The 10,946-nt window shown below is 48.9% G+C and overlaps 1 protein-coding gene across 1 annotated transcript in view; it reads left to right on the top strand.

Moving 5' to 3' along the window:
- TENM4 (teneurin transmembrane protein 4) overlaps positions 1-10,946 on the top strand; it is a 665,800-nt gene that overhangs the window by 26,297 nt on the left and 628,557 nt on the right.

Raw genomic sequence — 10,946 nt, 5'->3', positions numbered from 1 at the left:
TCGGGAGAGCCTCCTCGGAGAGCTATCAGGAGCCAACAGCAGCAGTCCCTGCAGCTGGAGGAAGGAACACATGAGGTGCCGGGTGGCCTATCCCGGCATCCACTCCGCATGGCACACAACTGCCATTTCTTCCTTCCATCCCACCACGGACCCGCCAGCTGAAACAGCTCTCTTCACCCCTGTGTTCAGGCAGGTCTCAGAATGATTTCAAATCCGATGCTCCAAAAAAAACGTTGTCAATCAGCTGGAATCTGCTCATGAGAAGGAACCTCTTGCCACGTTTGCCCTCTGCATCTGTAGGAGACGTTTATTGATGGTGTAATAATAAGTCTTCAGCGTTATGATAGCTCTTTCAAGATCGAGCTGTCGGCAGGTCTTAGACAATTTCCCTGATGTGTCCGCTGGAAAGTGCTTTTCTTACATTTTGCCTTAGCTTGTCCTCTGACCACGTGCCTTCTGAGCTCAGCTGTGTGTGCCTGGTGGTAGACACAGTTCTTCCCGTGATTCATTTCTTTTCCTCCCCCTCCCCCCCTACTCATCTGGCCCATTCTTTCTTCAAGGACCAGGCTGCCTCAGACATCCCTTGTTCACCCCAGTTACTGGTCACCTGCCTACCCTGTCATCGGTTGGCCTTCATAACAACAGAAAACCATGTGTAATTAGCCCACGCAGAAACCGAAGCTCTAGAGATGCAGACACTTCGTGAAGATGAGTTGTCTCACAGGAGACGGAGCTGGACTGTATTGGAGGGCTGTTGGTTCCCAAAGCCTGTGTCTTTTCTCTGTTCCTTTGAGACACTTGTTAAGGTGATCCTTGTAGGGGTGATCTCTTGGTGATTCTTGGTTGTCCTTGTCGAGCCTTGCCTGGCCTTAGCTGTTATTCCCACAGGTGACCGTGAGTGACTGCCACACTCTGCAGGGGTTAGGAGACCTTCGTGCTAACCCTGAGCAGGGCAGCTATAGTGTGCTGGGCTCAACCTGGCCATGGGTCGACCAGCTATTCATTTCATCTGACTCTGAAGATGCCACAATGGCAAGGAGTCTTTGGTATCGCAAACTCACTGCTGGGATCAATGAGTTGGGGCTGGCACAGAGAGGCCCAATAATGGACTGGCAATGGCACTTGATAAATGAGACTGTGGTCAGTCCACCCGGCCAGCCACTGAGAGCCTGGCAGCCTAACGGGCAGACCTACCTGGGTCTCTGTGCTGGAGGCCTGTGCTCTGAGCTGTTGTCCTCTGCCTTCAAGGGAGATGTATTTAGTAAAAGGAGATCTGCTGCTGCTGGCTAAGGACAGGCATCATCAACCCCAAAGATCAACTGGGCTGTGGTCAAGGAAGACCCATGAGGCCCCTGCTCTGTGCCAGGTATCTGAGCCCTTGGGGATGTGAACATAGAAGCATGTCTATGGTTTAAGAACCCTATGTCTAGGGTTTAAGAAGCAGCGATGGCCTCACAGCTTCCTGGGCTGTGTTCTTAGAGTCACTCAATGGGCCATGTCCTCTGTCTTTGGGGCCATGACTTCTTTACATGGGGACACATTTTAAATCCTTAGGGTGAGTGAACAGAGAGGTAGAGTGGAGCCCTCACTGCTTTCCCTGTTGCAGATCTTCTGGTTTGAATCCCAGACCTGGAAGCTTAAACCCATGCCAGGTACATGTGCATGGTTGCCAAAATTCCAAGAGGAGAAAGGAGGAGAAGGGATTGTGGCATGGCCATCACCCCTTCAGGGCGACTTCTCACTTTCTCTCTCTCTGTCTCTCCAGTGAGTGCACACTCCCTATAGCAAAACTCTCTCTGTAAAAAAATGAATGGAAAGGGAACCAGCAGTTAGCGTAATGGCTATGTTGCTGGACTCCCACATAGTCGACCGCGGTTCGCGTCCCGGACCCGGTGGCTTAAAACTCACGCCGGGTGCGTGTGCATGTGTGCCCAAGATCCCGAGAGGAGAATGGAGGAGAAGGGATTGCGGCATGACCATCCCCCCTGGGGGGTGATTCCTCGCTTTCTGTCTCTCTGTCTCTCTCTGTCTGTCTGGCGAGCGCACGCGCCCTAAACAAATATGAATGGATTAAAAAAATATATAAGGAAACTGTGTTTTCTTTCTGCATTTTGACTCATCACTCAGTGAGATCTATGGAAAAGCAATTGGTGGACACTGACGACCTGCTGCGAGGAGGATTTCTGCAGGAGGACATGCAGTCGGTTGGTTTCCTTCCAGCATCCTCACTGTATCCCAAAGGGGACCTGGTTGTATATGCACGACCTCCTTCCCATCATGACGTGGGGAATACGCCTGCTCATTCCCTGGTTTGTCATCTTCCTGCCTAGTGGGATGCGATCAAGCCTGCTCCGAAAAGAGACATCTATGACAAAGAGGAAGTGGCCCTGCCCTCATGCTGACTGTAGGAAGCCTCAGCCTCTCCAAGACTTGATCTCTCCTTTTTAAAGTCAGATAATACTACTGATTTTTGGTGGCAGTTTCTGAGAATTTTGTGTGCTAGCACACAGGACAGATGTTACAGAACACACGTGTACGGGTAGAAGGACCTGTGGTTAGATTCTTTCTTCTCTGACTTTTCCTTTCTTGGTCTGGTCCCTTCACCAATAGCTTCCAGTACATGTTCCCGAATATGGTTGGCCCTTGCAGAGAGCATGGTTCACAAATTATTTCTGATCATTTTTAATGTTTCCCTTTGGAATAAACTTGTTTTGGTTCTTTGTCTTCCTCCCTAAACTCCAAGATAATGTAAAACCAGATTCATTTATTTTTTCTTTCTCACCTCTCTCTCTTTCTCTCTTTTTTCCTGGCCAGAGGGTTCATGCACTTGCCAGAAAGAGGGAGAAAGAGACCAGCCCTGATTTTCAAACTTTTTTTTTTGAGAGAGAGATTTTTGCTATAGGACACATGTGCTGGCTGGGGAGATAGAGAGACAGAAAGACAGAAAATGAGAAATCACCCATCATGGGGCATAGCCACACCACAATCCCTTCTCCATTTTCCTCATGGGATTTGGAACACACATGTACTCATGCCTAACATGAGTTTCAAGCTGCCGGTTTTGGAATTGGAACCACAGTTGCCCACGTGGGAATCTAGAGCCTTAATCACCATGCCACTTGCTGATCCCGATTATCCGCTTTTAAAAATTACTATTATTATGGATAGTGTTGCTATGAATATTCATGCGTGATTTTGCCTACACATATATTTTTTGTTCTTTGAGGGGCGTACCTAACAATGGCGTTGCTGGGTCATATGGTACCTCTGTCATTAGCATTTCCCAGAACCTACTGACCTATGTCCAGTGGGACCGTTTTAGTCTTACCAGCAGTGTACGACCCTTCCAAGGTCACATCTTCCCCAGCACACTTCATTGTGTGTCCTTTCTATTTTAACCTCCCGGGTGGTTTGAAATGGTATCCCATGCGGCTTCTATTTGGATTCCCTTATGATGAATGACGTCCAGCATGTTCACATGTTCTTACTGGCAATTTTTAAAACCCTTTATGAAGAAATGCCCATTCAACTTCTCTTTATATTTCTTTCCCCATCCAATTGTCTTGGTACTCTTGTCAAAACTCAGTTGATCGTAAATGCGAGGAATCATTTCTGGACTTGACTTCATTTCGTTCATCTACATGGCCATCCTTATGCCAACACCACATTTCTTTTTTTTTTTTTTAAGTTAACATTCTTTTTTCTTTTCTTTGTATTGTTTTAGAGAGATTTTTGCTATAGGGTGCATGTGCTTGCCAGACAGAGAGAGAGGGAAATTGAGAAATCACCCCCGGTGTACGGCCATGCTACAATTTCTGCTCCTCTATTCTCTCAGGATTTCAGGCACGCACACACACAGCGCCCTGTTTGAGTTTCAATCTATCGTGCCTGGGACTCCAACTCCAGTTTGCCATGTGGAAGTCCAGTGCCCTAACCACTATGTAACCTGCTGGCCCCAGCAATTTTTTTTTTAAAACAGGTGACATTTATTACAGTGTGATATTTTTTAGCATATGAATACAGTATGACAAGATTAAGTCAGGGTAATTAGTATCCCCTTCACTTCAACCATTTGAAACCTTACATACAGTACCTTATTAACCACATTCACCCCACTACGTTTTGTAACACGTGACATCATTCCTTCTATCCACTGCGATCTTGTTTGCAATAGTAAACATTCCTCTCCCCCCTACCCCACTTCCTCCCAACATCTAATAGACATTCTACAGCTTTCTACTTCTATTAGGTCACTTTTTCTCATTTCCATATGTGAGGGAAAACATCCAGTCTTTCTCTTTCTTGTACAAGGGTTATTTCATTTACCAAAATGTCCCTCCAGCTCATGCATTTAATATCACATGACTGGATTGCATCATTTGTCATACCTGTCTAGTATTCCATAGACATTGGAAACTTGACATTGGATTGAAGCCTGAAACTTTTCCCTATGGGCAGGGCAGTGAATCTCTTGCCACTCTTCCAGGCAAGGTACTCAATTCTGGGGGACCCCAGATAGCCAGAGCAGATATAATTTGTGCCGCTGTTCACAGTTACAAACATTTCAGCACACAGGCTTGAATGGCTACCCCTTCAAGTCTAAACTTTCTCCTCCATGACAGATAACAGAATGGCTTCTTAGTCACCTACCAAACAAAACTAGCGTTTACACCGTGTCCTCCTAGACAATCACAATAGCCACAAGGATTAATAATTCAGAATCCAGGCGAACAAAATAATCGAGTGTTCATTTTTGTAGCTTTTTAGCATGTAAAACGGAGGAAAGACTATTCGGCTGAAATTGCTCAGAACAGAGAAAGGAGAATCTGGAACTGCACCTGCGCGTGCAGCCGTGTTACAGTGGAACAGATAATGAAATCAGCCTATGAACACTTCTGAAGAGGCGTGGCCTGGAATCGTGGCCATCGCTCATTCGTTCCGTTCCTTTATATCTCCTACAGCAATTCTGTGATTAGTTCCTTCCTGGCCAGGCCCTGTAGTGGCATGTCTGGTCACCCAGATAGGAACCCACGTGGGACCCTGCTTCAGAAGCACACCCAGTCTTGGGGGTGGGGGAGATATTGACCGCTATACAGTGACTGCCCAGCGTGATGTTGGCTCTAACAGTGACATCAAAGCGGGCCACAGAAAGCGGGTGAGAAGATCAGGGTTGGAGCATGTCGGAGGAAATGTGGTCTGCAGGGAGTCTTGCAGGATGCATGGGAAACGGCCTAGTAGGCCTGAGGGGTGGGCCACACAGGCCTGAGCAGAAACAGTTCAGCGGGAACAGAGTCTCGCTCAGAGACGATCTCACGGGCTCAGAGCAGCAGTGCTGACAGATGATTCGTAGAGATCCCAGGAGGCAGAGCTCAACGTCGGCACGCAGAGCCAACCAGGTGATGTGTGCATTATGGTGGCTAGACCCCACATGACCAGACAGCTGGGGTCCTGGACTGGCAGCTTGAAAAAAAATGCCAGGCATGAGTGTATGTGTGCCCAAAATCCTGAGAGGAGAATGGAGAAGGGATTGTGTGGTCATCTCCCCTGGGGTCTCGGTTGGTCTCTCTCTCTCTCTCTCTCTCTCTCTCTCTCTGTGAGCACATGCATGTGGTCTATACTATATTTAAAAAAATAAATTCTTTGTGCTTTATGAGGGTGTCTGAACTTTAGGGCATTAAAAGTTTCCATGATTCTGTTTTGTTATTTTTTAAAAGGCACATGCACTTGCCAGAGAGAAAAAGAGAGAGACAGAGGGAGAGGGAGAGGGAGAGAAGGAGGGAGAGAGAGAGAGAGCATGCCCCAGTGGGGCACTGTCACGCTGCAGTCTCATGTCCTCCTTCTCTCCATGCTGTCGGGATCATGGGCAGGCACACACACGTGCCCAGTGTGTTTCCTAAGCTGTGAGACTCAGGTTCAGACCCTGTTGTCGGCCATGTGAGACTTGGCTCTCCCAACCACCAGACCACAGGCCAGCCCTGGACCTTTTATTCTAAATAGCAGCCCAGCAATACCAGAGAAACAGAGCTAAAATAAGACTCAGAAACAAAAGCCAGCTATAGACCTTGCTAAAATTGTCCTTGGATGGAAATCAGCTTCCTGGGGCCCTGTCATGGAGCATCCCCCACCTCATGGACCTTGAAAGGCCATCCCAGCTTGCCAGGAGGTCAGACTCAAAGATACTGAATTTTGGTCTCGATGATTATTTCCAAGATGGTGCAGATAACTCTGCACCTCGCCTTTCTCCTTGGTAAAATGGGGACATTGCTGCCTACTTCTTAGGGTTGTTGTGACAAAGAAATGAATAAAGGGATTCTCCAGAAATTTTCAGAAATCTTCACTGCCCACTGGACTTCAGTGCATCTTAGTCCATCAAGAAAGTAATGCTGTCGGTGTCAGGAGCGACCCCTCCCCCAACCACTTGACCCTGGACCAGCCACTTAAGTCTTGGAGTCACAGTCTCCTCTGAGATAAAAGTGTTCATGATACCTCTGTACTGGGGTTGCTGAGAGGGTTCGTATTGTCAATGGAAATAACCGACTCTGCAGAAATAATCATTAATGCAGTTTTTTTCTTTCCTTTTTTTTTTTTTTTAAAGAGAGGTTTTTGATATAGGGCATGTGCACTGGCCAGAGACAGAGACAGACAGAAAATGACAAATCACCCCCCAGGGGGGATGGCCACACCACAATTCCTTCTTCTCCATTCTTCTCTTGGGATTTTGGGCACATACATACATGCCCCTGGCATGAATTTTAAGCCACTGGGCCCGGGACTTGAACTGTGGTCAGCTATGTGGGAGTCCAGCAACGTAACCATTATGCCATCTGCTGGTTCCTAATGTGATTTATTTCTAAACCCAAATGTGTGTGACCAGGCCCAGAGAAGGGGCACACATGGTGACTTTATAAGGGTGATCAGATACAGGGGTTCCTTTTATTTGATTTTGAGAGTGAGAGACAAGGTTTGGAATTTAGTGAAAAGTCTTCCATTGTCTAGCCCCAAAAGGTGGGACATCTGGAAGCGGGGACTTGTAGGTCACAGGTGGGTTTTACACTTCTTAGGTTGGTGACTGTAAAGAGAGGTCTGTGTTTCAGGAAGGCATCAGCAAAAAGTGTACTGTACCTGACATGAGGGGTTTGTATAGGCACAAGACCCTGTCCCAAGGACCGGATGTAGGAAGGGGTCTTGTTACCAGTGAGGGAAAATAGTCTGCTAATGTTTGTGGGCATGACTCACCCATCGTAAAGATGCTGTGCCACAGGACAGGATGGAGGAGGAGTGCTGATATTAAATGGGCCAAAATGATCTGTTATTGTTTGTGGGCATGCCTCGCCCAGGCCCTTTGGAAGTGATTTTGGAACTAGGAAAAGCAGTCAGGCTTCTGTCCTCGGTGTGAAGCACCTTGATCCATCCAGGCACATGGGAGGTGCTAAGGAATTGCCCTTTGACCCTGGGAACATGGAAGCTCTGCTTTTATGCTACTGCGGGGCTCCTGAAGGGCTAGGCTACACGTCCCTCATCTCTCTACGCACAGAGCCCGAAAAGACAGTCAGATGCTCTTACAGTCAAATTTATTTCCACCACTCAGCCCTTTACTCATTCCAGGTTTTTGTCTGGTTGAAGAGATGACAGTGACCTTTTAGAAATCTAAATAAATCAATAGAGAAAAAATATTTTTTATGTTTATCTTGATGAATGGACCAACCAGGTATTAGTCAATGCGGGGCTTCCCTAAGAGAGTCGACGGGGCTTGCAGCTCTTACTCCTGCTCACCCAGCCTGGCTGCCCCAGTTTCTCCAGCTAAAAGGCAGAGTGGCATCTCCCGTGCACGGGGAGTTAGAGAGCTTAACCTGGGAGAGATGTGTCCTTAATAATGTTTTATACCCAGGGGCCTCCCAAGAAGAGAGCTTCGGGGAGGTTAAGTGGGACAAGTGGCAGCTGGAGTCACAGGCCAAGAGGCAGGGATGTGGAGAGAGGGGAATCACACCCTCGAACGTGTCCCAGGGGAAGGCACGTGTGATTGCAGCAGCCGAGAAGCAGGTTTGTGCCTTCTGTGTCCTAGACCCACTTCCGCCCCCACTCCAGGTCCCCTGTGAGCCATCCACTGCTTCTTCTGCCCTCATCCAAGTGGGAGGGGGAAAACTAATGCACTTACAAGCCAGAACCAGGCCCTGGACTGTGGCATCCCACTTGCTGAGCCTCCTACCAGGTTCTCTGACTGCGTCTCCGGCTCTGGGATGACTGGGATGCAGCTGGCCCTGAAAGAGCTGTCCACGGTAGGGAGAGCCTCAGAGGCATGAAGGGATCTTTGGGAAGACTCCGAATTGGGAGACAGGGAGAAGAGCTACAAATGCTGTAGAACGAAATTTGCCGATGTCAAATCCACCTGCGTTGCTGTGACATGTCTTAGACGGAGTCATGAACAGTGGGAATTTATTTCCCGCAGCTCTGGAGGATGAGAAGTCCAAGATCAGGCTTAGACATACCCAGTGCCTGATGAGGATGGCTCTCTGCTTCCAAGATGGCACCGTGCTGCTGCATCTTCTAGAGGGGACAAACACCGTGTCCTCATGATGTGGAAGGGACAGAAGGGCAAGCAAAGGACTAGCCCATGCCTCCCCTACCCCAGCACTTTCATGAGAGACAAGTCCATTTATGAGGGCACAGCCCTCATGACCTAATCATGTCCCAAAGGCTTATGCCTCTTAACACTGTTTCATTGGGATTTAGTCTTAAGATGAATTTTGGCAGGGACACAGACAGTTGAACCAAAACAAGGGGATATTTGATGTGCATCTCGAAGGATGGAAAAGAGCTGACCAGACAGAGAAGGAAGCAGAAGGTATTCCTGGCAGAGGGAAGGTTTACATTAAGGCTCTGAGGCATGGAAGGCCTTGGAGTCCTAGAGAAGCATGTGTGCTGGGAGTTCAGTGGAACAGGAGCAGCAAGTATGGGTGGGACTAGGGTGGGAAGACAGGTGCTGGCCTCGTTGGGAGGGGCCCCATACGTTGGGCTATAAGGAGCAGGGGCTTGATACTCTGAGCAGTGGGGAGGCAAGACAGACAAACCAAGTAGCATTGGCCTGAAATAGCCCTGATGTAGCTTACTGAATAACCGTTTGCAAAGCAGTACTGGGTGCTCCCACTGTGAGGCTATGGGGATCCCACAGGAAGAAGTCAGACTGGACCTTGAAGAAGGTCAAGTTCATCTCCCCTCTCTTCTAAATGCCATCCCATCTGCCATCCCTCATCTAAGATATTGAGCTAAGTTGTGTTACCATCTGCCTGGAGCGCTCTCCCCAAGGCCTTCTGGGAAGGTGGTTAGGAAACCTATCGACTCCTTGGGGAGCCCTCTGTGATCATCAGATTGGAAAGCGTTCAGAGCTGGTGCCCAGCAGGAGTCCCTAACATAGTGGACTTTCAACTTGAAGGGACCACCCTCTCTGCCACCAGTGCTGAGGTCTAAGATACTTCGAGGGCTCCGTTACTGACAAGCACCTGTGTGTCTGGGTCTTGGAAAAAAGCCTCTGTAGGTGTGAGTGTGTGTGCCCGTGCCTGCTCTGCGAGCAGGTGTGTCTGGGCCCAGATGTGCATGTTGGGTGCCCCCCTGTTGCCGGGCCCCCATGCCCTTGTCTGAGTCTGCATGTATAAACATGCCTGTGAGAATTTCCCTTCAGGCTCTGTTGGTTTCTTGAGGATGCAGGACCCATGCCTCACCTTGACAACAATCCTGTTGTTTGTGATTTCCTGATGGTGACAGTGTCACCGCACTTGCCTGTCACTTGTACACATGCACACCCAGGCCCAGCACCACTCTGGAGCCAGAGCTCCGAGAAGTCCTGTGAGATTGCCATGGGCCACTCGAGTGACTCACTAAGGGGCTTGCTTCCTTCCTCGGAGAGACAGTCTGGGCAAGGGTTCTGCAAATGAAATTTCAGTATCAGTTTAACATCCGTTAAATACAACAAAGACAAAGTGATAAAGATTCGCATGCTTCCTGTGGCCCTGCTTTGGAGGCAGGTCCCCTCCAGTGTCTGAAGCCTGCGCAGAGAACTCTCCAAAGGGTGCATCTATGCAGGTGCCAGAGAATAAACCACAGAGATAGTCCTTGGTTGAAATGCCTGGCCAGCCCCATTTCCTGGTAGAGAGGGTCTTGTCACTTCCTGTTTGGAGACGTGATCTCCAAACTGTTCTCTAACTCTACTCCTTTCTCAGGGAATGGCTTCACCCTCCTCAGACATCACCATGGTCTAAATCCCTGCCTTGACTCCTCACTGGGCTGAGGTGGGGAAATAAACAGGGGAATTGCTGATGTCCTCCTGTATTTCTGGTCACGTGAGACTTCCACTCTCTTTTTCCCGGTTTCGTCTTCTCTGAGTGAATTAGAGAAAGAGGAGGACCTCACTGGCGTTCCGCTGCAGCAGGAGAATTGGCTTGTTGTTCTCTTTTCCTCATAGAGAGGCGCTGCAAGGTGGGCAGCTAGGGTCCAGGCTGGAAGGCTGCTCTGGGCCCCCCAGGAGCACCCTGTTTACTCCCTGTCCCCACAATGCATTTCTGGACCAGCATGGAAAGGCCTAGCCATCAAAAGAGAGAAGACCCTGGCAGACACTGCAGGCTCCAAGGGTCAGCAGGCACCTTCAGGGTTCCTCAACCTGCACCCCTAATTTCCAGATGGAAGTACCAAGGCTTGGTCAGGTTTCATCAGCTACCCCACGTCAGCCTGACAGCAGCAGACTCCAAGTTCAAGTTTGCAGCCTGCAAGTCAGCACCTCAGTGCCCGCTCCTAGCTGCGGACCAGACACAAATAGCACCTGCATGCCATCCTCAAGTGCTTTTCTGCTGGCGTTGAAGCAAATGGACCAACAGCATGATGAAAACAAGCACACACACACACACACACACACACACACACACACACACAAAACAACGCTTGGGAGACACACGGCA

Source organism: Tupaia chinensis, unplaced genomic scaffold (assembly GCF_000334495.1).
Source record: "Tupaia chinensis unplaced genomic scaffold, TupChi_1.0 Scaffold139431_1, whole genome shotgun sequence".
Lineage (NCBI taxonomy): Eukaryota > Metazoa > Chordata > Mammalia > Scandentia > Tupaiidae > Tupaia > Tupaia belangeri.
This window is presented reverse-complemented; position numbering and strand designations above follow the sequence as displayed.